The 27,479-nt window shown below is 38.2% G+C and overlaps 1 protein-coding gene across 1 annotated transcript in view; it reads left to right on the forward strand.

Moving 5' to 3' along the window:
* The first annotated feature begins 400 nt into the window (after positions 1–400).
* The window catches only part of LOC5571027 (transmembrane protein 164), a 90,411-nt gene continuing 63,332 nt past the window's right edge, over positions 401–27,479 (forward strand). The window contains exons 1-2 of the mRNA XM_021854868.1: positions 401–499; positions 5,629–6,121. The gene's annotated coding sequence lies outside the window, so the exon portion shown is untranslated. The remainder of the gene's footprint in view (positions 500–5,628; positions 6,122–27,479) is intronic.

The raw sequence follows: 27,479 nt of genomic DNA on the forward strand, positions 1-27,479 counted from the left end.
ACTTCGATGGGATTATGAGATCATATTCTTTTCGGGTAGCCGGCCTTTCCGAAGACATTCAAGTCATTCATTGATATCGAATGTTGAACTCGCCATTCAAGAAACGAGATTTTATATTATTACATAAAAAAAAAACATTATTGTTTGTTTATTATTTTTAATAACTGTAAGTAATGATTGGCAATCCAAAATAATTAAAACAATCCAATTAAACCTATCCTAGGTCCGGTTACTCACGTGCAGTTGACTACAACGTGTCTACAGTAATCTGGAACCAGGTCCACGTTGCGAGAGAAAAAGCGCCTCTCCTCTCCGTAGTTTTTCCCTGTTTTTCACGTTCGCATGTGTGAGTGCACCGTACAGAGCCGCTAGTGGTCGGTCTCGTTCGATTTTTTCACTGGCAACGGTCTCAGTTTTCCACGGGAACCAGGAGCGAGTAGCGTGAAAGCCGAAGGACCTGCCGCAATAGGCGAACGGCGTGCACACGGTCTAACCAAAGGTGAAGGAAATTTCTAATCTAGATCTGCTTTAGGCTTTGTCTGGGAGATCCTTCTCGCGGACGATCTGTTTCGGTTGTTAATTTTCCTCCGGGAAAGATGGCAAGATTTGTCGTGTGTGAAAATTTCTACGAATGGTTGTGAAACGAATGGTGAAAATCGATGAAGTTCCAGTGCGAAGTCAGTGACGGCTTGTGAAACGAAAATCCTGCGAACAAAAGTCAATATTCGATCCGGTAGCGTGTTACGTATTGTTACTGGTGGGCTGATGGTGCTGATATTATTGCTGCCAGGCTACTGCTGCAGGCTCGCTATCGTAGTGCTAGTGGTGTCGGTGGTGTGTAAATGTTGTACTCGCACAGCCTAGTGCCGTAGGTCTATGCTTGGCCTCAAACCCTGGCGACGACAATGACTACGGCGTTGGATGACGTCCTTGGGTAAAAGGCTCTCTCTTGAGTTTCTGGTTCCGAAACCGTTTCGTAGAGAATAGGAGAACAGAGAGAGTCTTAGTGTATCTTGGTGACCACTGATGTGTGTAATCATCGTGAAAATCATAACAGAAGATTAACACCTCGTGACACACGTGGTCGCCTTGTAGATGCGGTTGTAAACAGTTGCTGCATCTCGTTGTTTTTATGAAGCCAATTGATGGGGTTAACTAATGCGGTTTGGGAAGCGTACTATTACATTTTGGAAGTCATTTGCGTAGCTCCTTGTTTTCTGGTCCTTGAGGGATAAAGCGCGTTTTATTGTTTCAACGATGCAATTCTAATCGCAATAATTACGGTTTTCACTGCTTTAGTCTATTGAATATATTTAAAGTTGTGATTTTATTGCATCAAACACTGATCGCTATGACCCTCATCGTAAAAAAAAAATTGAATCAACATTGATCGATGAAATATTTTCAATACATAGATGGTGATTCTCTTCCTTCTATTCATGGGCTAATGAACATTAAGATTTTTGTGAAAATTGAGTTGTGTTCATGCGTAATTTTTTCAACTTATAGAAACAATGATTTTAATGATTATGGATGACACGATCACAGAATCATGTCTCACAAGAGATCTGAAAACGATATGAGCAAGAGAAATGCGGTTGTTACTAAAAATGACATTGCCGAAAATGATTCCGTTGTCCAAACTTTCATAAATATGTTCAGTTCAGCACAATTCACAAATTACTATAGAGAATGCATAATTTCCTTACGAAATTGTCTGCCTTTATGCTTATTCCACAATTCAAGGTATTTTTAATTTTGAATTAACTGAAAAAGTAAATGACTTGTAAGGGTTTGGCCTTCATATTCAGCTTCAGGGACCATGACTCCAGTAAGTAATGATATTTTCAATATTACTGAACGTTGTTTTCATAGGTGATCAATGTTACCTCGTATCAGCTAAATAAAAAATCACTTTATTTTTTTTTAACTCGCTTCAAACTTTCAGAAAACAAAATACAGTATATAGACACAAGCAAGAGCAATAGGAACTTGTTTTAAAACATAAAACTTACAACAAACGCTTTTTCAATCAAAATTTTTAAGAATTATTTAAATAAATGATTCATGTTATCCTGGATTACGCTACCGTGAAAAAGGTGAATTTGAGTATTTTTTAGCGAAGCTGTTTTATAAAATCTGGTAGAATGCGTATATGAAGACAAAAATGATAACCAAAAATTCATTTTAAACCGGATACTTCTCAAATTTTCTGGGATTAAATAACTATAAATTAGCTGGAGCCTTCTTTAGTCGAGTGGTTAGAATCCGCGGCTACAAAGCAAAGCCATGCTGAAGGTGTCTGGGTTCGATTCCCAGTCGACAGTCATTATCGACAGGATTACGACGGATGACATCTGAAATATTTATGCTTACTTTGATGAACAGTGACTTAAGACGAGTCATATGAATTTGATCGATGTACAAAATAGAGCCCTATATAGAGGAACCACGAATACCATAGCACAACCCCTTACGATTCTTCTAACAATTTTTCCACGAATACCATAGCACAATTTTACGAGAATTTTAGAGGTTTTTTCAGAATACCTACACTGATTTATTCTGTTATTGATGAGTTTGAATTGTTCCACGATTTTTCCCCGAATTAAACAAGCTTCAATACCGAAAGTATGTGAGTATTCATAAATTAATGTTGCCTGGAAAATCTTCAAATGAGTGCTTCGAATATTCCCAATATTCTCTTCAATTATTTCTCTATAAATTCCCGTGAAGATCTGTCCAGATGTTCCTTTTTAGACTAACAAGATTGTCTTACTTACAGTCCTTCTCTTCCTCGATGACTGTAAGAACATGGCTGGCGCCGATATAGACGTTTAGATTTTGAGCTCTCGATTTGTGCACATTGCTATTCTTGAGGTAATTTCATGCCCAATCCATTGGATCTCTGTTTTTCGATTGCTCTGGTCAATAACGATTAAAACTTGGATGCATATTCCATGTGTTCCTCCTAGGGATACTTTAATTTATATTCTTCAAGAATTTCCCCGCAAAATTATGCAGGATATAGGAAATTTTAGGAAAGCCTTTTATTGCGTGTTCGCTCAAAATATTTTACAGCGCAAATTCCTTATGGTGAAGATGAATCGAATCAAATTTCAAACTTTCAAAAGCTTAAATCCATGAACTTTGATTGATACCTCGCTGATGATGACCAATCGATCAAATTTTCAAGGTAAATTTCTATATGATTCCTCAGATTTGTGCTCTTGTAGATTAGAGACATGGCTTCGATGCATTTTCGCCTGAAAAGAACTGTTTATAAACCACATGGTAATTTTTTATGTTCAGATCCTTTCCTCTTCCCTTGTGGACGTTTGCCCTATCAAAAAAGACAGCCCCTATGGTATCTATTGCTCCTTCAATTGTTCATTAAAAATTGCTTCAAATATTGCATTTATCCATTAAAAAAATCCCTCCATTACAAGCAATTCCTCCCTGGAGAAATATTTTTCAGGATCATTTCGATCAGTTGAGTCAGAGTGAACCAAGTGACATTGGTCAAACTTTTAAGAAAATAAGTTTTGAAAGTCTAAAACTTTGCAATCCTTGAACTTTTGGATATTATTGTCGCATCTTTTTGTTACTTTCAAACAAAGAAAACGAAAAGTAATAGGGTAAGTGATCCATTAGCTGCGGGTGTTCCTATAGCAGCGGTAGTGCCATTCATACTGATTTCATTGAATTAGCAACAGAACCGACACAGGTAGTCAGCGTATTGGCTTGTTGATACATGAAATAGCTGAATATATCATTTAAATTGCTTTAAAATTGATGAAATACCACCAAAACTGCTTGAACTTTTCTCATTGTACTCAGGGATTCAATCCAGAGAAAATTTAGAGAATTATTCACTTATCACTCTCTGTAACAATCACAATTTGCAGCACATCATGACAGCCTGTTCATCATATACAGCTAAATTTCTGATTAGATCGGTGGGATATCAGTGCATGATAAAACCCTTCTAAACAAGCTCCAAATCTAAAGGATTGGTATTGCTCTGGTATTGTTTATCGTGGCAGTAGAATAGAACACCGACCCCATAATAATACTAATAATATATAATGTAATAATATATTATTTACATTCATTGCACTTTTTGAATTTTGAGCATGTTAGCTCTTAATGAAGTTGAATTGTGCCAAGTACCTCCATTATTGGTTTGTTTACAGTAATCATGAAAAAAATCCAACCAACAAAAACAAACAAATTTTGATGAGCTAAGTGTACTATTTACAACATTCTCCGACATTAATATCGTAAAGTGCTTCAAAAATCCATATATTCATTTCTGACATCAGTGTCACTAATGGTCAAAAATAAGTGTCACTTCAACCTACGTTGGCTGCATTGCAGACCAGAAATTTTCAAATATACGTTCAGTCAGAGTGGAACATGTAAAATTCTTCAGTACAGCGAAATTATATTGGGCCAAAGTACGGTTTCTAAGATATTCCTTGTAGCTATCAAAGATTTCCATCAAACTTTGGAATCGAAAATCACATCTTTTTGTTTCTTATTTACTTGGTCCACTCTGTCTGCTTAATACAAATATAGTGAATGGCTAGAAATCAATATAATATGCATCTATTTTTTCCTAAGGTTGCTTGTACCCGGACATTATCGTGAATTAGGGATAAAACTTGCTGAAAAAAAGCAATGACCACTCTGTGTGGTTTAAATTTTATCTTCAAATATAAAATTGGGGCATAGCAATGAAATAAATTCGTTGCAATCTGGCACCACTTATCCCTTATTAAATATCATACCACCTGCGATTAGAAGAGTGAAGTGCATTTCTCTCAAGCTCCTTTGTAGGAACGAGAGAAAAACTTCTTCAAGAGCGTAAGAACTACCACTACATATACTACCAAAGGTCTGATTAAAAGGAAAAATCAGGTGACACTCGCTCTGGCTACCCGAGCGTCGTATCACAGCTGTCTGTCACTTGGCTTCCCCCATCCTTTTCCCATCCCTACCGGAAAACACCGAATACAGCACCACACGCTAATGCCCCATAGCCATAGCGAGGCAGCAATAACTTTAATAGCAGCATCATCGGTCCCGCGTCCAGGAATCAGACGTGACAAAAACGAACACACACCGCTCGCGCACCCGTCACTCTGATAAGCGAACCGGAAATATAGATGCCAAATGTGCCACCAGAGCATAAATCGAACATTGATCACCCTCTCAGGCCGTCGAATCAGTAGCCCCCCACACCGCAAGGCGACCGGCACTACCGGACGACTCTCACGGTGTGTCTGAAATCGCTATTAACGAAAAAAATGACTATTGGTCATTTTGTGAATTAATAACGATTCCAGGCACACCGTAACTCCCATTCCATTTATGAGATTCGCAGTAAGGCACCTACATCCGAGCTATTTCTTTAAAGCTATATATGGTTACTGCAATCGATTTGCTGAAATTAAAGATATCATTTTCAAAAAAATTGTCTTGAAAAGTTTCCACGTGGATATCAACCCAATAACGATCGCATCGCATGTGGTGCTGGATAACCAAAATCGTGCGGGTGGTGTTCACATCAAAAGCTCTTGGGAGCCCTACTGTAGATTCTCGTTCTGATTCGAACTTTTCCAGCATTTTATGGTGATTAGGGTGAGAAAAAATGCTTCGATAGCGTGTGTTCGTCCGTGTTCGTGCCTCTCCGTGTGTGTCCCCGGAAGAAATGTGTGGGTTAATGGATAGCTAGTGTGGAGCAATGGTGAAGTTTTGGTGAGCCAAACAGCGCCACCGCAGTAATAATCATTAATCTCAACGGGTCGTCGAGTTCGATTATACCTGTCTGCCTATATGGTGACGTAGACGGAAGTCGGAAAAGTTAGAGTCAAATTAGAGCGACTCGACTTCCGGGGTTGAAGCGGACGTTGACACGTAGTCGGGATCATCGTCGAGAATAACAGAAGTGTGAAACGTGAAACACCGAAATTCGGTTTCGAAAGTGTTCATCGCCAGCAAAAAAGAAGCCGTAATCTTGCGGATGCCGGTTCGCCGAAATCGATTCAAAGTGAGGTGAGGCGGAAAAGTTTCATCCCGCTTTTGGAACGGATTTGACTCCAACATCGAGAAATAGGTAATGTCCCACATAGAATTGGGTGATATTCATTCTTTATTTTTTACTTTTTTTGCGATAAGGGAATGGAAAAATTTTGGGCTGTTACCAACAAGTGTGGAGCAGAACTGGAAAAGTTTCCGTAGCTGGAAACTGATTGTGCTTGACAGGGAAAAATTGCCACATTTACGATGTGCGTTTGAAGTGGTGGCGAGGGTGGTGAGTGCCGTAAAATTATAAAAGGCAATGGAATGAAACGAGGAAATGCTCTGGTTGGAAGGACTTTATCGAGGTTTTGCATCAAGTGCTGTTTTGTGGGTCAGATTGTTGGAATGTGTAGAGGAAGTAATCTACAATTCGAAAATGTTGTATGCGACTGTTCAATTATGTACAAATGGTGTTTTATGGAAATTAAAATAGGATTCAAGTTGCTTCTTTTAAAATCATACGCGTACCATGTTCAGTTAATGTACCAATAGATCTATACTTCACTAAGTTTGCTGTCGAAAATCCATCTACAAAATCAAATTGAAACTTTCCTACAACACAACTCTTAGAAAGTTGATGTTTTCTACACCTATGAACGATGATTGCAACTTCATAACATGCTCCATCTGGTCGATCATTACGAAAAACAAAAAAGTTTGGATCCAGGTTTCAAATAAGTTTTAGTAATAACGGCTATATGTATGTTATTAGCTGTTAGAAAATTAAACAGCTCGTTCTCGTTACCATTCGTTAGCATTCCAATTTAAAATATTTTAAAAATATTTAGATTCATTAGAGAAACGTAATCCGCTAATAATGTCATTAATTAATTTTACACCAACTTGGACTGCTTCAAGCATAGTGATCGTTTTGAATATTACATCAATCATTTGATGCAACTGTTTCGTTTGAAAAATTAAAAATTAAATGATGACATGTAACTAGAAGTATGTTGGGATTTTCTGTTGATTAAGAGACCAGCGGTGACATGAGCATGGATATTTCCATTTGATTTGAAACAATTCGAATGGTTACTCGTAGGAAGCAAATTTGAAGAAGAGAAACTAAAATTACCTTCGAGAACATTGGATAAAATTACCTTCGACAACATTGGTATAGGAATTTTCTCCAGTATTTCCATTCGAATTTAAAAAATTCGAACGGTTATCTGATGGAAGAAAATTAACTTTAATGCGCATGATTATAATTTACCTGATGGGTATGATTATTAAGCAAGCAATCATAAACTGAAAAATGCGGCTACGAAAAACGTTGCCGTTCATCTGCCTGGTACGAGCCTCAACGATTCGTTTACGCGAAGGGCAATCCCAAAAGTTAGACTTATGATTGCCCCTGAAATTTGCGTACACAAACTTTTTGGTATCTTTTTTCACAGTACAGACGTCCTTAGCGTCAGAAAAACCTCCGCACATCATGCATTTGGCATCCATGCGTCAATGTTTAGTACCATGAACCCACTTTCGGCACCAAATGCACTGAGTAGGGTTCTGGAAATTTCCTCATGGATTTAGGAAATGTTCCCATGTCACACGGACATCGAACAAAAGTCTTGCAGTTTGCAAAGCTTTAATATTATTTAGATTACTTTTGTTAAAGTGAACTAAATAATGTTCTTGAGAATACCCTTTCCGACGAATACCAGGTTGGGCTCTTTTTTTTTCAAGATTGCTTGAACTGGGGAAAATCCAAGTAAATCATTTATTCTGTTTTTGATATCTAAAGGGAGTGCTTTATTGAAGCCCAAGCAAAAACTTCGTTTTCCTCGCGTCGGGTTTGAACTTTTTTTTTTTGGTTTTTGTCTGCACGTGTTCTGTCGTGCCACGTTGAAGCCCAAGCAGAAAGTTCGTTTTTCGCGTAGTAGTCGGGTTTCAATTTGATTCGTCGACGTTGAAGTTTTTTTTTTTATTCTGCACGTGTTCTGCTGGGCAGTGCTTCGTTGAAGCCCAAGCAGAAATTTCGTTTTTCTCGCGTCAACGTTGATTTTTTTTTCGGTTTATTCTGCACGTGTTCTGCTAGGCCAGGGCTGCCCAATCCCGCATCCAGACCACGGCTTCATTTTGTGCGGCCCGCGAAGAGTTTGAAGATTCGTCTCATGTCTGGCCCGTCGGTTGTTCTCCCATGTTTAAGTTAGAGCATACCAAGACCATTTTTCTCCTTTTCTTTTATTATTTTTCTAAACTGAAATTTAACTACAATTTGATTTTAAAAAGTAAATATTTAGAAGATGGATTCAGTGAACTTTTTCAGAATTTGAATATCCATTGAAACTATTCTTCACAGATATTTGGCTTAAAATTAAATTTTTGAAGTTCGTAATAGGAAAGCCTATGTTTCACTTCTTGATAGAAAAAAATAATGAATTTTCATCGAACTTCAACAAATGTTGAAGGTCAAATTGGTCAAACAGAATCTAACTGGATACCCACAAAATTATGGTCGTTGATTTTACACTATTCTGGAAAAAAAAATCAAGTAAAACCCTGCACAGGATTTTTAAAAATAATAGGAAGATTTTTCGAAAAATGTTGGGAATTATTCTTAAAAAATCATCGACATGAATTGTATGGAAAACTTGTGCAAGATTTTCTTGTGTATTTGGCAGGATTCTAACACAATCTTTGGAAGTATCCTTGATGGACTAAACACTGAATCTAAAAAAAATCATTAGTAGGGAATTCACATAATCCTAGTTGAGATTTTGATAAATTCTTAGTAGGATTGAAATAATATACTGGACGGTAGTTTCGCATATTCCTGGACAGGAATACAAAACAAATTTCAAATAATATTCTGACATAATACTCTGCCTAATTTTCACAAAAAAATCCTGTGCATAATTTCTATCTAAACCTAGTCAAAATCTTGGGCAGCTATTCCAAGTCTTGTTTTTTAGAATCCTAGGCAGGGCTATCATGCAGGAACAAGTTGGGCCCTGAAAGAAGTCTGAGTAGTTATACTATAAAACTAACGTTCTCATAAAATTCAAGGCAAGAAGCTCAAAAAATCAATAAAGGTGGCGAGCTGTAGGTAAACTGTTTATTTGGCTGTTTGAGTAGTTTTATTGGCTGATTTTGTTCGTTATTATTAAAAATATTGTTGTGGACTACAAAAAGTTTGGCCCACCACCAAATTTCATTGCTGAGATTTGGCTCGCGGTTCAAAAAGGTTGGGCAGGCCTGTGCTAGGCAATGCCTCGTTGAAGCCCAAGCAGAAAGTTCGTTTATTTTTCGTCGCCGCCGAAGATTTTTTTTTTTTTTCGTTTTATTTGGCTCGCATTCTGAGTGCTTCTCGATGGCCGAAGCAGTCGAGTTCAAATTTTCGCTTCGCCGGAGTGATTTTTTTTGTGCCATAAGGCAATCCATGAGACAGTTGCGATCAGCTGTTTGTTTTGTTTATCATGAACTTTTGACGTTTTGTGATCGGAGTGACCGTTCGATTTCAAAAGAAAATGTTAAGCTCTGATAACACTCGCATATTTTGTTTACCCTCTCGTTTTGGTTGCAAACACACTTTTAGCTGTCAGTCCTATCGCGGAAAGTCCTCATGGATAGCCTTGTAAGCATGCTGATTAAAGTGGATTACGGTTACTCAGTCAAGAATGAACGATCAATTTGGTGAGCTCGTTTCATGCTTCTATTTTGAGTGTACAATATATTATGAAACGTATTTTTATCATGTCAGCGGTAGGAATGTCACTTATATGAATTAATTTAACAAAATAGTAACAGCTCACTGTGTCACATTGTCGACATAAACTCTTGTACATGTTTTGTATAACAGTAGTAAACCTATGCCTTTGGATTTACCTTATTTTTATCATTATAAAAAAAAACCTTTGAATGGTTCGACACTAAAAGTGTCGACTTTACCTTATGTTCACGATGTCTTTGAGGTACTGATAGGTGATATTTTGAACTGAGGGTGCATGAATCACAAATAGAAATATTAGTAGTAGAACGCTAGTGGTGCTGTTGTCACAGAATTGAATTTATTTAAAAATACCTTTAATTGTAGGGTTGGGTATTCAATGTCATGATGTAGAGGATGATCTGTTATGTTTAAAAAAAATATTTGACACTTTGAGGCCCGGTTCTCAGGCTGTTAGCGCGTGACAAACTAGATGTTGATAACACGAACAGTAGCGACATTAGCATTCTTAGGTTAATGCTTCTACTGAATCACATCACATACCATCCTGACTAGCTATGAACCCTCCCCACTAGACTGGCCCAGCTCAGTATGGGAGAAAACTAAAGTTGTATAATTTCACGAGGCCCCCCCAGAATTATTCCTTAGGGTCAGAGAAAGACTTGTTGAAAATTTAAGCTCATTTGGTCGTTCCATGAGCTGGCGCATTTGAATTGAAACTAATATGGGATCTCCAGCTCAAACATATGGGAAACAGCACATCATCTTCTGTTTGGTTCAGGAAAATTGTTGATCGCGTTCAATTGAAACCAGAATGTCAAAAACACTACTTGACACAATAGCGAACAATATTGTCGAAGGTTGTATGATGATTAAAATTGATAAAGTTGATGTTTTACTTATCTGAAGTAGATCTGTAATACTGCTCTGTATTTCTTCAACATACCATGATGTTTCCCACTAGACGCATCACAGCCACCTATGACGCTGGGCGAGCTGCTGCGCAAGGCGTATGCATATATGTGATTGTACGGGAGTTCTGATCCAAGCCTAACTTTGAAGAACTGAAAGGTTAATAAAAATGTACTTAAATCAAGATATAACCTACTGCAATTATGTTTATTAGAGTATCAACTAGTGTATTTGTCATTCTGGGCCCAATTGAACACGATCAACTAGTATACAGAACGAAATAATGACAAAGGGAAAATTTTCAATATATTTGAAACGAATATCCCATACAAACTACGAATTGAATGCGCCAGCTGGTGGCGCAACCAATTGAGTTGAAATTTTGAAAGACTTTTTTTTCTTACCCTATGGCACATATCTAGGGGGTGCCCCGTTGAGCTTTAGAACTGTTTTGTTTAAGAACCAGTCTACTCCCCACTAACAAAACTCCTTCCCATGACAACCATGGAGATGCAGTGGTGATCTCGGTCTCTAGTAACAATCAATGTCACACTAATATTCCTTCCCTTCCCCGACGACCGTAAGGACGTGGTCGGCGCCGTGATTGTTTTTATAATGTTTGGAGTTCTCGAAAGTGTACATTAAAGATATAAGCTTTTCCCAAGCTACATCTGTTGGTTGCTTGTACATCTTCGATTATTCTAGTCAATCACGGAGTAGTAGCAACTACGAATTGTACGGTCATCAATGCTTATGCTACTCTATTTTTGATCTCTTCAGGTGACTTATAGTCACTTGAGTGGCCTTTCAAGATGACATTTAACAAACGTATTGTAGTCATAAGTCAAAAATTCTGCTTCTTCTCTTCAAGACGTTCGAGAAGAAGGTGACAAAAAACGTGGCAGTCTCCTTTCTTTGAGAATCTTGATCCCCCGAATGGAGTTGAAGATCTCTTTTGCATAAACCCTCCAAATTCTGAACAACTGATCACGATAAGCGGCCGTAGCCGCGGACTCTAACCACTCGGCTAAGAAGGCCCCGGAAAAATTGTCTAAAGCATTAAACTGATTGCTCATTTCGATGCAATTATCAACATTTACCATTTCACCCTAGTTGTTAATTGAAGTTGTTAATGCAGAGGTTCACCCTTCCTTTTGTTTATGGTTGCAACCATGTTTAGTGAATAAACGAAAGAAAAACTGACCTTCTAAGACCTTTTTTTCAAAACGGTATCCGAGAATGATTACCACCGCCATCTAAGTATTATTCATTGATATCCCGTTACTTGTTTCTAATTAAGAGAGCAGACATTAACTCGATGCACTTCTGTTGCTACTCATTGCACACCATTCGTTCAGTGGCAATTATTTCGAATGAGCAACATAAGAATAACTAACCACGTGCCAGCTCAAAATAGAAAATAAAAACTGTCTAAAAATAAAGCATAAAATCAAGAATCCATACAAAATATAAATCCATCATGCACTTAGACTGGGTTACGTTTCCGTCTACCAAATGGCACTAGTTCTTCTACGTCATCATTCTCATCGCTTGACGCCGATTCATTACATAGTTTGTTACGTAAGTTGCAGTAGATGACGCTGACGGATCAAAACAGCTGCGTCTGACTTTCAGCTGTAATACTTTTATAATTTCATTACACGCTGTCGGATGTATGGGACGAGAACCCATAGAAAACATTGGACTAGTTCAGGGGCATATAAATGTTTAACAGTCCCATATGGAAGAAGTGAATGTTAAATGGGCATTTGGCAAAGTAGTTTCTTTTTCTAGTTTCTTGTTTTCGCGAAAACAAGAGATTTGATGTACAATCAATCATATTATACATTTGAATGGGACAGTTATACCTTTATCAGCAGCACAGTGCTATCGTTGTTCTTTCGATCCAAACCTGCTTTTCTGTAGGATATTTCAACTGTATGTTATTTGTTGCAGCTTCGTAATTGTACAACTTTCTATCACATTTCTCATGCCGGTAAAATGTGTTTCCAATTAGTACCTATGAATTCTTTTGAAATTGAAGCAAATAGTTCTTCGTATTTATGGGGGACCAAATAGCCATACTGGTACACGCTCAGCTGCTCAACAGGGCCATGCTAATGATCTATGCTTGACACACGATTTTCGCATGTCAATTGGCTTAGAACGATCTCAGTTAATAACTGTGGAAGTACTCATAAGAGTACTAAGCAAATCAGCAAGATATGTCCCTGTAGTGACGTAACGCCAGAAAGAAGAAGAAAAATCGATATGATTAAGAGTTCGTCTTCATGTTCGATCCTATTCGTTCTAGTTAAATCAATGTATCTTAGCTATTTTTCTGAAAAATGATGAACGATATTAGAAGCATCAAAACGCCTAAGCTAATACCATAGCCATTCATCACACTTGTAAAAGAGCATTTCTGAAAACATTCCACCCTTCGTAATCCTGACACAGATTTCCGGTGATTATCCATTTTCCCTGACAAAGTAAATTCCACCACCGAACGGGAGCCAGCCACCAGTAGGACACAGCCCACAGCAAACAAACACACCCCCGTCCAAATTCCCACCTAATTCGGTTCCCCTTTTCTCCATGGGACTCAAGCATAGGGTAGGTGTACTAGTATTCGCCAACTATGAAAAACCATTTTTTATAATCTCAACTAGGGTTGTCATGTCTATTACGGCTTAACCAGCCGACGGTGTTTTGAAAATACCTGGAGGTCGTAGACACAAAAGTCAATTTGGACAAATTGAGATGTAAGATTGTGAAAAATAATAGAATCGTTCTGGTGGGCTTCGATCCCACGACTCCCAATACGCTAGACTGGGCGCGTTAACCAACTACGCCACAGAACGGGTAACGATTCTGCAGCGCAATCGGCCAACCTGAAACCAAAGTCCGTCACGACCCCATTTTCTCCTTCACAACCCTACACCTCCTTCGGCTCTCTGAGATGCCCAATTCGACTCTCCTAAGCGTGCCTACGAACAACAGTGAGAGATTTTATTTTTAGCGTCGCACTGTTGCCTTGTTTGTGCCACACTACGCTTAGGAGAGTCGAATTGGGCATCTCAGAGAGCCGAAGGAGGTGTAGGGTTGTGAAGGAGAAAATGGGGTCGTGACGGACTTTGGTTTCAGGTTGGCCGATTGCGCTGCAGAATCGTTACCCGTTCTGTGGCGTAGTTGGTTAACGCGCCCAGTCTAGCGTATTGGGAGTCGTGGGATCGAAGCCCACCAGAACGATTCTATTATTTTTCACAATCTTACATCTCAATTTGTCCAAATTGACTTTTGTGTCTACGACCTCCAGGTATTTTCATTTTTTATAAATCAATCACTTCTTCTTCTCTCTGGCGTTACGTCCCCACTGGGACAGAGCCTGCTTCTCAGCTAGCTCTTATGAGCACTTCCACAGTTATTAACTGAGAGCTTACTATGCCAATGACCATTTTTGCATGCGTAATATCGTGTGGCAGTTAGGAAGATACTCTATGCCCTGGGAGGTCGAGAAAATTTCCAACCCGAAAAGATCCTCGACCGGTGGGATTCGAACCCACGGCCCTCAGCTTGATCTTGCTGAATAGCTGCGCGTTTACCGCTACGGCTATCTTGGCAATCACTATCACTAGACTTTTGAAAACTGTCAATGTTTTAAACGAAGGTTCCCAATCCAAGTTTAGTAGGGAAAACATAAGAACTGGTCAATTTGATAACACTATGGTGAAATAAGGTGCAATATGCTATTGCACCTTGTTTCGCCAGAGTGTACTTAAATTGTACAGTTCCTACATTTTCCAGCTAAACACGATTGAAAGCTTTCGTTTAACACATTTGCAGTAATCAAAAGTCTCATGGTTGATTTATAAAAAATATTGTCACATCATTTTTAAGTGATAGAATGGTATTATGGCGAATACCGGTGCATCCACCCTATATGCGCACGATCTTCAGCAAGTGGCAACCGAGCCACAACAGCGGAGGCCGGACCATCCGTCCTACGCTCACACCCTTCCTGAATAAATAACGATAGGAATCAGCTTATCGTCTCCGAATGAACCCAACACCATCAGCCCAGCTATGGTGACACATACCAATGTGGGAACGTTCGATGATTTTCATTTTTCAATCTTGCATGGTTCCTTATGTGACCTATTGAATGTGTTCCGGTTTTTTGGGCATTTAGGCTGTACATGATGAATTAAAGTTGAATCGAATAAATGTAACGGTTAACGAGCAGCTGTTTATCAAAACCAAGCATAGGAACCCCCAAGTCCTGCAGGCTTTGGCTTTGGCTTTGTCATGATCAGGAACTTTTCAAAAACTATTCTGCTGAAAATCCTCCACTTATTATGTGAAATATTATTCTAACTACCCACAGAAAACCCCTTAGAACAACGAGACACATCATCTGCTTTATTTTAACATAACTATGAACCGGAATTCCATCAAACTTCATTGAATTTCAACAGAATTTGTTCCAATATTAAATTTTGCCTGTATTTCTTCGAACAGTTTTAACATAGTCTCCTAGAAATTCTTCCAAATTTCAAATGACAAACACACAATAAGCTGAACTATATTCAACTCTAAGCGGTTCGTTTCGAGTTCGAATGTGAAATTTATTCTCATCTAAAATAGAAATCAATAATTGCTTTCTGAGTCTCTTTGTTGAAAAAGGGATCCTAAAATATTCACCTGCAGTATAAAAATTTAATAGCATCGGCCCCATAAACCTGTGTACATGGATGGTAAGTTTCCCGCACAAACTCCTGCAGCTACTATTCGGTAGCCAGAATGATGGCAAACTTCTCAACCAGTAGTGAGAGAGTCTGTTTACGAAGGGATGAAATATGACCTGCCCAAAATGGAGCAGTCCTCGCCATGTTGCCCTATTATACAGTCCCACGTTCAGCCAATCAACATGGAGAATTTGATCCAGATGACTAAAAGAACAGCTGGCAGCAAAAGGCCCTGTTCGTTTTTACACGAAGACAATAGCCATGTGCTTCATCTGATGTACGTACTATTTTAGTAGCACCGTGTGTGTAAGTTTAAAAGAGACCCATGTTTGGAAAGCACGAGTTTGAGCACAACCCTTGTTTAAGGTCGACAATAAATTTGGGAGATATTTTCTGGCGGAACGCCTTATGTGTAACATAAGCTTTTGTTTTTGATGATAAGACAGAATTTAAACTGACGTTGATTCCAGATTTTATCGTGTATTCAACAGAAATGTTTCAAAATAGTTAACCTTTATTGGTAAGAAAAAAAGCAAAACATTCTTCGCTGATTAGTTTTCGTTCTGAAGACTGGATTCAACTAAAGCACACTTTTAGATCTGTAATAAATTTTACAGCTCCTGTTTCATAAATTAACCCAAGAAATACATGTACGCTTTGGGCTGTACAATGTATCAGAAAAATATACAAGGGATGTGTTGTTTCCATTAATATTCTATTTATTTTTGATAAAAATCGCACTTAAAATCTTGAAAAACTATGATCTAACTTAGACTGATTTAACCAAAAAACGAACCCCATTTATGCTAAATAGAAGTAATCGATCAATAGCCTGATTAAATGGACATCCCCAGAATGAACCACACACACATGGTGCCAACATGCGACCGAGTTTTACTACACGACAAGGCATCATGGTAAAGCTTACGGTCCTCGTTCCACAGTGGAGAAAGGAAATTTGCCAGCTTCGTAAGAATAATGGCTTTATGTTTAGGAGGAAATGGAAATCGAGCGAAGGGTTACTGTGTAGTGAAGCGGGGTGGTTGCCTTAACTGCCGCCTGGAATAGTTTTCTCAATGAATGTACAGAAGCGAGTGTAGCAAGAAATTGTATCAAAGGCATATCAAATTAATATAAGCTCTCTAAAGACGTTACAATAAAATTGTGAGTACACTGGAACTTTCATTTACCAGCTAAGATGGAGGTTCAAAGATTAAGGCAGTTCGTAAATTAAACTATTTCGTAAGACGAGGGAATTTGATTCGTGAAACTAAATTTTCTTCTTAGGATACAAGACACAAGCTTTCTTTCATAACGAAATATACCTAAAATGTTTCAGAGATTCTCTAGCAATGAAGGTTGCCAAATTATGACCAGTGGTTCCCACTAGTTTTTAAAAATTTACCAGAGGACTCCAAAGATTTATAAAAAGGTATCAGGTTTCAGAGATTTATAAAGAGTTCACTAAAGTTTACCAAGGATTACTCAGAGATTACCCCAAAGGTTTCTAAGCGTTCCCAACGATTTTTTAAAGATCATTAATTAGTTTCCAAAAGGTCGCAAAGGACTCATAAAGTTCTCAATAGATTCCTGTAGCTAACAGTTCAAGGTCTTCTTAGAAATTTTGAAGTAATCACTTGACCGAATATTGCATCATTCTGAAGATTTTACAATCACCGCATATCATGGGAGATACTGTTGTACTGATTCTAAACTTTTTGATAAATAATAACTGAAGGAATTCTCCGCCTCCCACAAATTGCATAATGCTTAAAGAGAAAAGGTGCTAAAAAGTAACGACTCATATATCGTTTTGAAAGTTTTCATACAAAAAAACATTACAGAAAACGAGGAGGTCGGACACAATTCTAGAGTTACACGGAGCCCGACGCCACGTGGATAACCAGGTCAGCAGTTATCATCGAACCACTTCGAGAACTACATAGTCAGCAGAATGGAATTATAAAAACGGTCATCAATCGCCGGTGCCGCTCTCTTCTATCCCGGACATCATCGAGACAGGATCGTTACGCGTGTGAACAGTATAATTATAACTAATCAAACTGATATGTGTTAAAAGTAGTAAGTGAAACGGTAATAAATGGTCTTTAACCTTTTTTAAAAAGTTATCACCGGCCACGATCGTATAATTGGCGCAGCCTAACGGCGTTTGGGGCAAAGTGAAGTGAAAAACAGTGCTTGTGAGAACCAAGAAACCTCACGAAGTGTGATCCGGCTCTGCAGTTACTATAAGATAGGACAACATCCATCTCTGGCCGAATCATCAAAGGTCAGACGACTTGTGGTCACCGCCGCTCTTCACCTCTTCGCCAGACGTTCGGACCTACCTACAAACACCTGGGCAACCTAAGTCGCTTGCTAAGTGCGCCCAGGAAACAAACCGCCTCGAAGACATCAATACTAACGAACTAGATGATACCGAAGATGAACAGATTGAAGCTGAACATCAACCAGAGGAGGAGGAAGCCCAAAGACCAGACCAAATGGATGAAGATGATGATTCTACTATCGATAATATGCAATATAAACACTCGGAATTTGACCATTAAATATTTACACAACGACCCGGTACTCATGCTCAAACTAAGTGATTGTAAAATTCAAAATGGTTTTGATAAAATTGTACATCCAATCAACATGTCTTCGATTGAAAATAATGTCTTACTGATTACCAAAATAATTAGACAATTGGACAGTGCGCATCGTACCTTCGTGCTGTGCGTACACGAACTCTCTCTACAAAAACAGTACTTTTCAGTGCTAAAATTAAAAACGGTACTTTTCAGTGCTACTAAAACAGTACTTTTCAGTACTATTTTTTCTACTATTGATCCCTTTACGATCCTTGTTTGGACCCGTGCCTTCGATTTTTCGTTGGACCCGTTGGCGAAAGCTAGCGGTGGTAATCCTTCTTGGACACCGTCTTGGGAAAAAACCTTTCGAAGGTCACGTCTTCTTTCGTTTATTAATTAAACATGGTATCAACAACTAACAAAAGGAAGGGTGAATCTCTGAATTCACTACTTCCTTCCAAAAAAGTGGGTTTTAAAACTGTCACTACTCGTGGCAAGAATGGAAGAAAGGACGTTTCCCCGGAATGCGAAGTTTCTTCCAAGGGTGAAATGAATAATTGTATCGAAATGAGCAATCAGTTCGATGCTCTAGACAAATTTTCCGAACACCAAATCGAAGCAGCCTCTAGCCCAGGCTCTTTGATTCAAGTGAGGAAGCAAAGAGTGCCGCCTATCGTGGTCAGTTGTTCCGAATTTGGGGGATTTAGGCAGGAGATCTTGAACTCCATTAGGGGAATCAAGGTTTCCTTCCAAATCGCAAAGAAAGGAGACTGTTGCGTTTTGCCGGAAACTCTTAAAGATCGTGAGCTTCTTCTCAAACATCTTGAAGAGAAGAAGCACAATTTTTTTACTTATGACGACAAAACTGAACGTTTGTTCAAAGTTGTCTTGAAAGGTCTCTCAAGTGACTATAAATCACCTGAAGAGATCAAAAATGGAATAAATGATATACTTGGATTTTCCCCAGTCCAAGTAATCATTATGAAAAAGAGAACCCAATCTGGCATTGTTCGGAAAGGACTTTCTCAAGAATTTTATTTAGTTCACTTTAACAAAAAAAGAACTAAATAACAATAAAGCTTTAGAAAAAGCAAAACTTTTGTTTGATGTCCGTGTGACATGGGAACATTTCCAGAAACCTGGAGGAAATTACCAGAACCCCACTCAGTGCCGTCGGTGCCAAAAGTGGGGTCATGGTACAAAAAAATTGTCGCATGGATGCTAAATGCATGATTTGCGGAGGTTCTTCTCACGCCAAAGACGTCTGTCCAGTGAAGGAAGATACCACCAAATTCATATGTTGTAATTGCGGGGCTAACCATAAGTCCAATTTTTGGAATTGTCCTTCACGCAAAAAGGTCATTGAGGCTCGTGCCAGGCAGATGAAAGATAATATCCGTTACGATAACGGTCGTTTCCGGAATTTGCCGAACAATGCTAATTTTTCAGTTAACGATCGCTTGATCATGAATCATACCCATCAGGAAGATCATAATCATGCTCATTCACAAACTAATTTTAATCCGTCGAGTAGCCGTTCGAATCTTTCAATTTCGAATGTATCTACCCACGGTAAACCCTTTGCCGATATCGTAGCAGGAAATCCGAACTCCTCCCCTGTTCGATCCATGGGTACCCATTCTACTTGTTTCAAATCAAATGGAAAAAACCCTACCGCCACAGGTAACTCCGCTTCTTCGTCTACCGGAAATTCCAATGGGAAATCACATGACATGTCTGCCTCTGATTTTAATTTTCTAACTGAACAATTGAATCTAATGATCGATGCAATGTTCAAAGCCACCACTATGACTGAAGCAGTCCAAGTAGGTGTAAAATTTACAGATCAAATTGTTATTGGATTACGTTTTTCTAATGGATCCAAATAATAATTTAAATATATTAAATTGGAATGCTCGTTCTCTGAATGGTAAAGAGGACGAGCTGTTTAATTTTCTTACAATTAATAAAATGCATATAGCAGTTATTACCGAAACGTATTTAAAACCTGGATCTAAACTCAAAAGAGATCCTAACTTTTTTGTTTATCGTAATGATCGACTTGATGGGGCATGTGTAGTTCTGTTTGATCTTTCAACCTTGACACTTGCTTTTCCCGGGGCAAGCGACGAGGGCGGTATCAAACATGTCGCGCGTCGGTCTCGTAAGTGAAAAAGTGGCGTGATCGGTGAGTTCGGTTGAAGAAAGTGAAAAAGTGCCGCGATCGGTTAGTTCTGTTTGATCTTTCGACCTTGACGCTTGCTTTTGCCGGACGAGCGACGAGGGCAGGATCAAACATGTCGCGCGTTGGTCTAGTAAGTGAAAAAGTGGCGTGATCGGTGAGTTCGGTTGGAGTAACAGAAAAAGTGCCGCGATCGGTTAGTTCTGTTTGATTCTTCGACCTTGACGCTTGCTCCTGGGCAGTGCGTCAAGAAAGCCCGAACAGTTTTTTTTATTCTTTTTGGGTCGCGCGCTTATTTTTTTTTCCTGAGTGCTTTTTTATAGCCGAGCAAACGAGTGAAGCCGAAAGTGGATTGTGGCTGCTCAGTCAAGGATAACGGATCAATTGGTGAGCTCGTTTCATGCTACTATTTCTAATCTATAAAATATGTATGACTGCACATTCAATCGTTACAATGGTGGGATGTAAATATGATTTTTCAACAAACTATGGATGGTTCGTCACTGTGAGTGTCGACACAAACTCTGATTCATGATTTATTTATGTTTAACTTTTTTTTTCAGAACACCTCTTATATACCTTTATTTTTGTAATTAAAAAACTTTGAATGGTTCGACACTACAAGTGTAGACTTGCGAAAGGTTCACTTTATTCAACAAACTTTGGATGGTTCGCCACTGTAAGTGTCGGCGCAAGAATAAGAGTGTTCTATGATGTCCCAACCAATCGAGTTTTTTGTTTCTTTTCAAATGAGTAAAATATAATAACACATGCTTTCGTCCTGACAGCTGTAGGAATGTTACATTTAGGTATTTGTTCAACAAACTTTGAATGGTTCGTCACCTCAAGTGTCGGCATAATTTTCCTCTATATAGAAATTGTTCATATCAAATGAAAATATTATATTTACGTATAAGCATGTATATATCTCACAAATCATTGTTTATCATGGTCTAATCGCTTATCAAAGTGAATCCTATGACCCAACGATCCTCCCCATTAACAAACATCCCTCCCAGTAACCTTTGTGGAGATGCAGAGGCAAACACGGTCTCCAAAAAGCAAAGGTTACACACTAACATTCCTTCCCCCAATCCCACCTGACTGCAAGGACGTGGCCGGCGCCGTTATTGACCCTGTATAAATAGAGGCATTGAATTATGCACACTGAAGAAGATTATGGCCAATCCCAGCCGAACTTCTAGTTGATTCTTTGTGCATTTTCACTGACTTCGGTCAATCACGGAATAGCAACCATTGATATGTGTAGTCAGTCTAAGCTAAGCTAAGCTAAGCTATGATCGACTTGATGGGGCATGTGGGGGAGTTGCAATCATCATTCATAGGCGTATAAAACATCAACTGTTTTCATCATTTGAAACTAAAGTTTTTGAAATTTTAGGTGTTTCTGTTGAAACACAGTTTGGTAAATATACTTTCATAGCTGCCTATTTGCCTTTTCAATGCTCTGGGCAGCAAGTTAATTTGCTCCAAACTGACTTGCGTAAATTGACTCGCAATAAGTCAAAATTTTTTGTCATTGGTGACTTCAATGCCAAACATCGGTCATGGAATAATTCTCAAAGTAATTCCAACGGCAAAATTTTATTTGATGAGTGCTCTTCAGGATATTTCTCAATTCAATACCCTGATAGCCCCACATGTTTTTCCTCTTCTAGAAATCCATCTACGATTGATTTGGTCTTAACCGACTCTAGTCATCTTTGTAGCCAATTAGTTACTCATGCTGATTTTGATTCTGATCATGTCCCTGTTACATTTCAAATATCCCAAGAAGCAATTCTCAATCCTATCAGCTCCACTTTCAATTATTTACGAGCCGACTGGAATATATATAAAACGTATGTTGACTCCAATCTTGATGTTAACATTTCTTTAGAAACTAAACTTGATATTGACAATGCTCTTGAAACTTTAACAAATTCCATTGTTGAAGCCCGGAGCATTGCAATTCCAAAATGTGAAGTAAAATTTCAATCCGTGATTATAGACGATGATCTTAAACTCTTGATCCGTCTTAAAAACGTGAGGAGAAGGCAATTTCAACGCACTCGCGATCCTGCTATGAAAATTATATGGCAGGATTTGCAGAAAGAAATCAAGAAACGTTTTGCTCAATTAAGAAACAAAAATTTTGAAAATAAAATTTCTCAATTGGACCCTGGCTCTAAGCCCTTTTGGAAATTATCGAAAATCTTGAAAAAACCTCAGAAGCCAATACCGGCATTGAAAGAGGAAAACAAATTATTACTAACTAATTGCGAAAAAGCTCAAAAACTTGCTATGCAGTTTGAAAGTGCGCACAATTTTAATTTAGGACTTACTAGTCCAATTGAAAATGAAGTTACTCAGGAGTTCGAAAATATTCTCAATCAAGAGAACGTTTTCGAAAATGCCTGGGAGACTGATTTGGAAGAAGTGAGAACTATTATTAAAAAATTCAAAAACATGAAAGCTCCTGGCGATGATGGAATTTTCTACATCCTCATCAAGAAACTTCCAGAAAGTAGCTTATCATTTTTAGTTGATATATTTAACAAATGTTTTCAATTAGCATATTTTCCTGACAAATGGAAAAATGCTAAGGTTGTTCCAATTTTAAAACCAGACAAAAATCTTGCAGAAGCTTCTAGCTATCGTCCGATCAGTTTGCTTTCCTCCATCAGTAAACTTTTTGAAAAGGTTATTTTGAACAGAATGATGGCCCACATCAACGAAAATTCAATTTTTGCCAATGAACAGTTCGGATTCCGCCATGGACATTCGACCACTCATCAACTTTTACGTGTAACAAATTTGATCCGTTCCAACAAATATGAAGGCTATTCTACTGGTCTTGCTCTTCTAGACATAGAAAAAGCATTCGACAGTGTTTGGCATGAAGGTTTGATTGTAAAATTAAAAAACTTTAATTTTCCAACATACATTGTTAGAATAATTCAAAGTTATCTGTCAAATCGTACACTTCAGGTTAATTATCAGAACTCCAGATCTGAAAGACTTCCTGTAAGAGCTGGTGTTCCTCAAGGCAGCATTTTGGGACCAATATTATACAATATTTTCACATCTGACTTACCTGAGCTACCTCAGGGATGTCAAAAATCTTTGTTTGCGGATGACACAGGCCTCTCCGCCAAAGGACGAAGCCTGCGTGTTATCTGTAGTCGATTGCAAAAAAGTTTGGATATTTTTTCTTCATACTTGCAAAAATGGAAGATTTCTCCTAATGCTTCCAAAACTCAACTAATAATATTCCCACATAAACCAAAAGCTCTTTATTTGAAACCTTCAAGTAGACATGTTGTCACGATGAGAGGGGTTCCAATAAATTGGTCAGATGAAGTTAAGTATCTAGGGCTCATGCTAGACAAGAATTTAACTTTCAAAAATCACATTGAGGGCATTCAAGCCAAATGTAATAAATATGTAAAATGTCTCTATCCCCTTATTAATAGAAAATCAAAACTTTGTCTTAAGAACAAGCTGTTGATATTCAAACAAATTTTCAGGCCAGCCATGTTGTATGCTGTACCAATATGGACTAGCTGTTGTAATACCAGGAAGAAAGCTCTGCAGAGAATTCAAAATAAAATTTTGAAAATGATTCTGAGGCTTCCTCCCTGGTATAGTACCAATGAGTTACATAGAATATCCAATGTTGAAACATTGGAACAAATGTCAAATACAATCATTAATAATTTCAGGCAAAAATCGTTACAATCTTCTATTGCCACGATTAATGCGTTATATGTTTAGGTTAAGTTAGGTTAAGTATATTAAAAACGTTTTTTTTTTCTCTTATAAGAAGGTGAAATCAACTCACCTGTAAAAAAACTGAACTGCTACGGCAAATGAAATGTAATATGTTGTTAACAAAATGTTAATTAAATCTTAATTTTGTTTTACCAAATTAGGATGATAGTGTTGTCAAATAACACAGAACACCTAGATATAAGAAATGAATGTAATGTTTGGAATGATACTAATAAAGAAATTAAAAAAAAAAATTAGACAATTGGACAGTTCATTATCCATAGCCCAACTAGCAACAGAAAAATCAAGAACCCTTATAAACAACCTACGACAAGTCAAACCAATTCACCCAAGAAGACAACGTCGATGGGACTCCATCGGAACAGCGTGGAAATGGCTAGCGGGATCACCGGACGCTGACGATCTACGTCTCATTAACACAACAATCAACGAACTCATAAGGCAAAACAATCAACAATTTATCATCAACAAAATGGTAAACGAAAGGATCAACGACGTTACACAAGCAGTTAACAATCTTATCAAGCAACAGAACATGGAGAACAAAATTCTAAATGAGGAATACGACACAATAACTCTATTATTATACATGGACACGATCAACAGCGTTTTAGAGGAAATCCAAGACACAATCCTAAGGACCAAAATCGCACTTCCCAACAACAAAATTATTTCACTTAAGGAAATACTCCTAATCGAATTACTATTACATAAACAAGGCATCAAATTGGATTTCCCAGAGCAGGCACTCAATTACGTGACACCCAAAATTGCAACAAGAGGTGACATCCTGTACTATATTCTTCAAACTCCACGATTACAATCATCAAAGGCAGAAGTAATCCAAGTGTTACCACTGATCATCAATAATACAACAGTTTTACAATCGCATTATATCGTGAAAACGGGACACAACTTATACAAAACAAACAACCCAATGGAATTCATCCAAAAGCTACACGATTTAACCCCCCTTAACGACGAGTGTCTTTTACCCATCATGAAAGGCACCGAAAGCAGATGCAACGCTACCCGGAGGACCGATACACAAGTGCTGATGATAGCAGACAACAAATTATTAATAAACAATGGAATGGACCACGTTATATTTTCAGACTGTGGTCCCCAGAACAGAACATTAACTGGAAACTACCTAATTACCTTCAATAACTGTACATTGGAAGCAAATGGTCAAACCTTCACCAGTAAGGAGTTTGCCAACAACAACAGCCAGGAAATTGACGGAGCCTTCGCTAATTTAAAAATCACTTTGAAGATTCTGGAACACAAGGATATTTCTGAAATTCACAACTACACGATCTGGAATAGAGAAAACATGAAATCAATAAGCTTTAAACAGGAGAAACAACACATCTGGATCATGAGCCTTCTCAGTGGACTTTCAACTACAACAGTTATCATAATTGGAGTAATCATATACATTTGTGTCAGAAAAAGGAAATTGATTCTGAAAATTCGTTTACCAAAGCAGAAGATAAATCAACGAACACCACAAGAGTTACAGCAAGCAATCATTATGGACGAGGACGCCCATTCTTCACCCCCCGGAGGAGTTACACGGAGCCCGACGCCACGTGGATAACCAGGTCAGCAGTTATCATCGAACCACTTCGAGAACTACATAGTCAGCAGAATGGAATTATAAAAACGGTCATCAATCGCCGGTGCCGCTCTCTTCTATCCCGGACATCATCGAGACAGGATCGTTACACGTGTGAACAGTATAATTATAACTAATCAAACTGATATGTATTAAAAGTAGTAAGTGAAACGGTAATAAATGGTCTTTAACCTTTTTTAAAAAGTTATCACCGGCCACGATCGTATAATTCTAGTTTTTAGCGTTACGTAATAAATGGATGCTACCTTAGAAAACTTTCAGGAAAAATACCTAGATTACTTCTGAGAAAATATTCTGGAAATACAAGATTCAGAAAATATTCCAGTATGAATTTCTGAAACAAGCGTGCCTTACGATTCCCTTCAGGAAACGCGGAAAAAAATATACAGGAAACCCTGTAATAATTGTTGAAATGTATGGAAAATATCTTTTAGGAACCTTGAAAGAATTTCTGGTGAAATCCTTCTGGAGTATTCTCTTGATAAATCTCTAGTGGTATTTGTGGAAAACTTCCTGGATGAACCATTATTCCAGAAATACAAGAATTCTTTTTAGTTGAGTTAGTTGTGTTTGATCCTTGAGGAGTGATTGATTCTTCCAGCGCGACGCTCGCTCCAGCGGGGGCAGACGGAAAATCAGGATCAAACGTGTTGATTGTGAAGTGCGCGTCGTGTGATAAATGAAAAGTATTCAAAATTGGTTCAGTAGTGATCAGGATTGCTGAATTTGCTCTCATTTGAGTATGAAGCACGATCAAAGCAAGCAAAGAAAAACATCCCATCTGTTGCGGTCCACGATCGTCAATGTATCGCAAGTTGTAACAAGTCTGATAAATGGAAGCAGCAAACGAGAGCCCCAAAGAACGAGCTATAATAAAATCCATTTTTCTTGCTTGTTACCGTTGGGGGTAGGTGTTTTTCTTTACTGGCACGATAAACAATCCACGAACTTGCAATAGCAATAGTGTCCCCCAGGTTTGGAGCATGTTTAGAGGGGTTTTACCATGCACTACTGTCTGCCCAATCTGATCAAAGTTGTAGCAGTATACGATAAACAGTCTCTCATAATGTACAACATATTATTATAGTTACAGAGAGCGATACGCGAGAGATTCTCTCAATTTTCTCAGAATTCAATCCCTGGTAGTGATTGATCCTTCCAGGGGGTGAAGAAATCAGGATCAATAGTGTTAAGTATATTGTTCGTGAAGTGCAGTGAAAACTTTTATTTTTTTATGTTTTACTAATTAAAAATTTTATTTCAGTATATCGGATATATCAGGTAAATTCAAGAAATTATGATACATGTATTTATTATCATGCGTTACCAATATCGCTCTGAATTGTCCTATTGAGCTCATCTGCTCATTCACCCTACCCTACTAACATAATATCCCTATCCCGTGACGTCTATCTTCTTAAGTAGACGTTGAACTAACATTCCTTCCCTTCCCCCTGGGAGGGAGGCACAGATATACTACACACGAAATATGAAACATCACTTTTCCAAACTGCAAGATAACTCCAGCTCACCAACGACAATCAAGGCAGGCTTGGAGAAAATCGCTAGTTTCCTTCTGTAGTGCACCTTCGATCTTCCTGGACAAACATGGGAAAAGGGCCATGGCTTTCGGTGCATTTTATTTTCATTTTTTAATAAGAAAGAGTGAAAGTATGCGTGTATCAATACTTTATATTCATTCAAAATAAAATGGACAATGGTGATATTGCTTTTGGACGTTCAGAAAATGATTTTCCGCCGATTGATGTAAATTTGGATGAAATGCAAAAAATATGTTTTGGTCAATTACGCGCTTTTTACATGTTTGTCCACTTTTAAGATCCGGGCT

The sequence above is a fragment of the Aedes aegypti genome, chromosome 3, assembly GCF_002204515.2.
Source record: "Aedes aegypti strain LVP_AGWG chromosome 3, AaegL5.0 Primary Assembly, whole genome shotgun sequence".
NCBI lineage: Eukaryota > Metazoa > Arthropoda > Insecta > Diptera > Culicidae > Aedes > Aedes aegypti.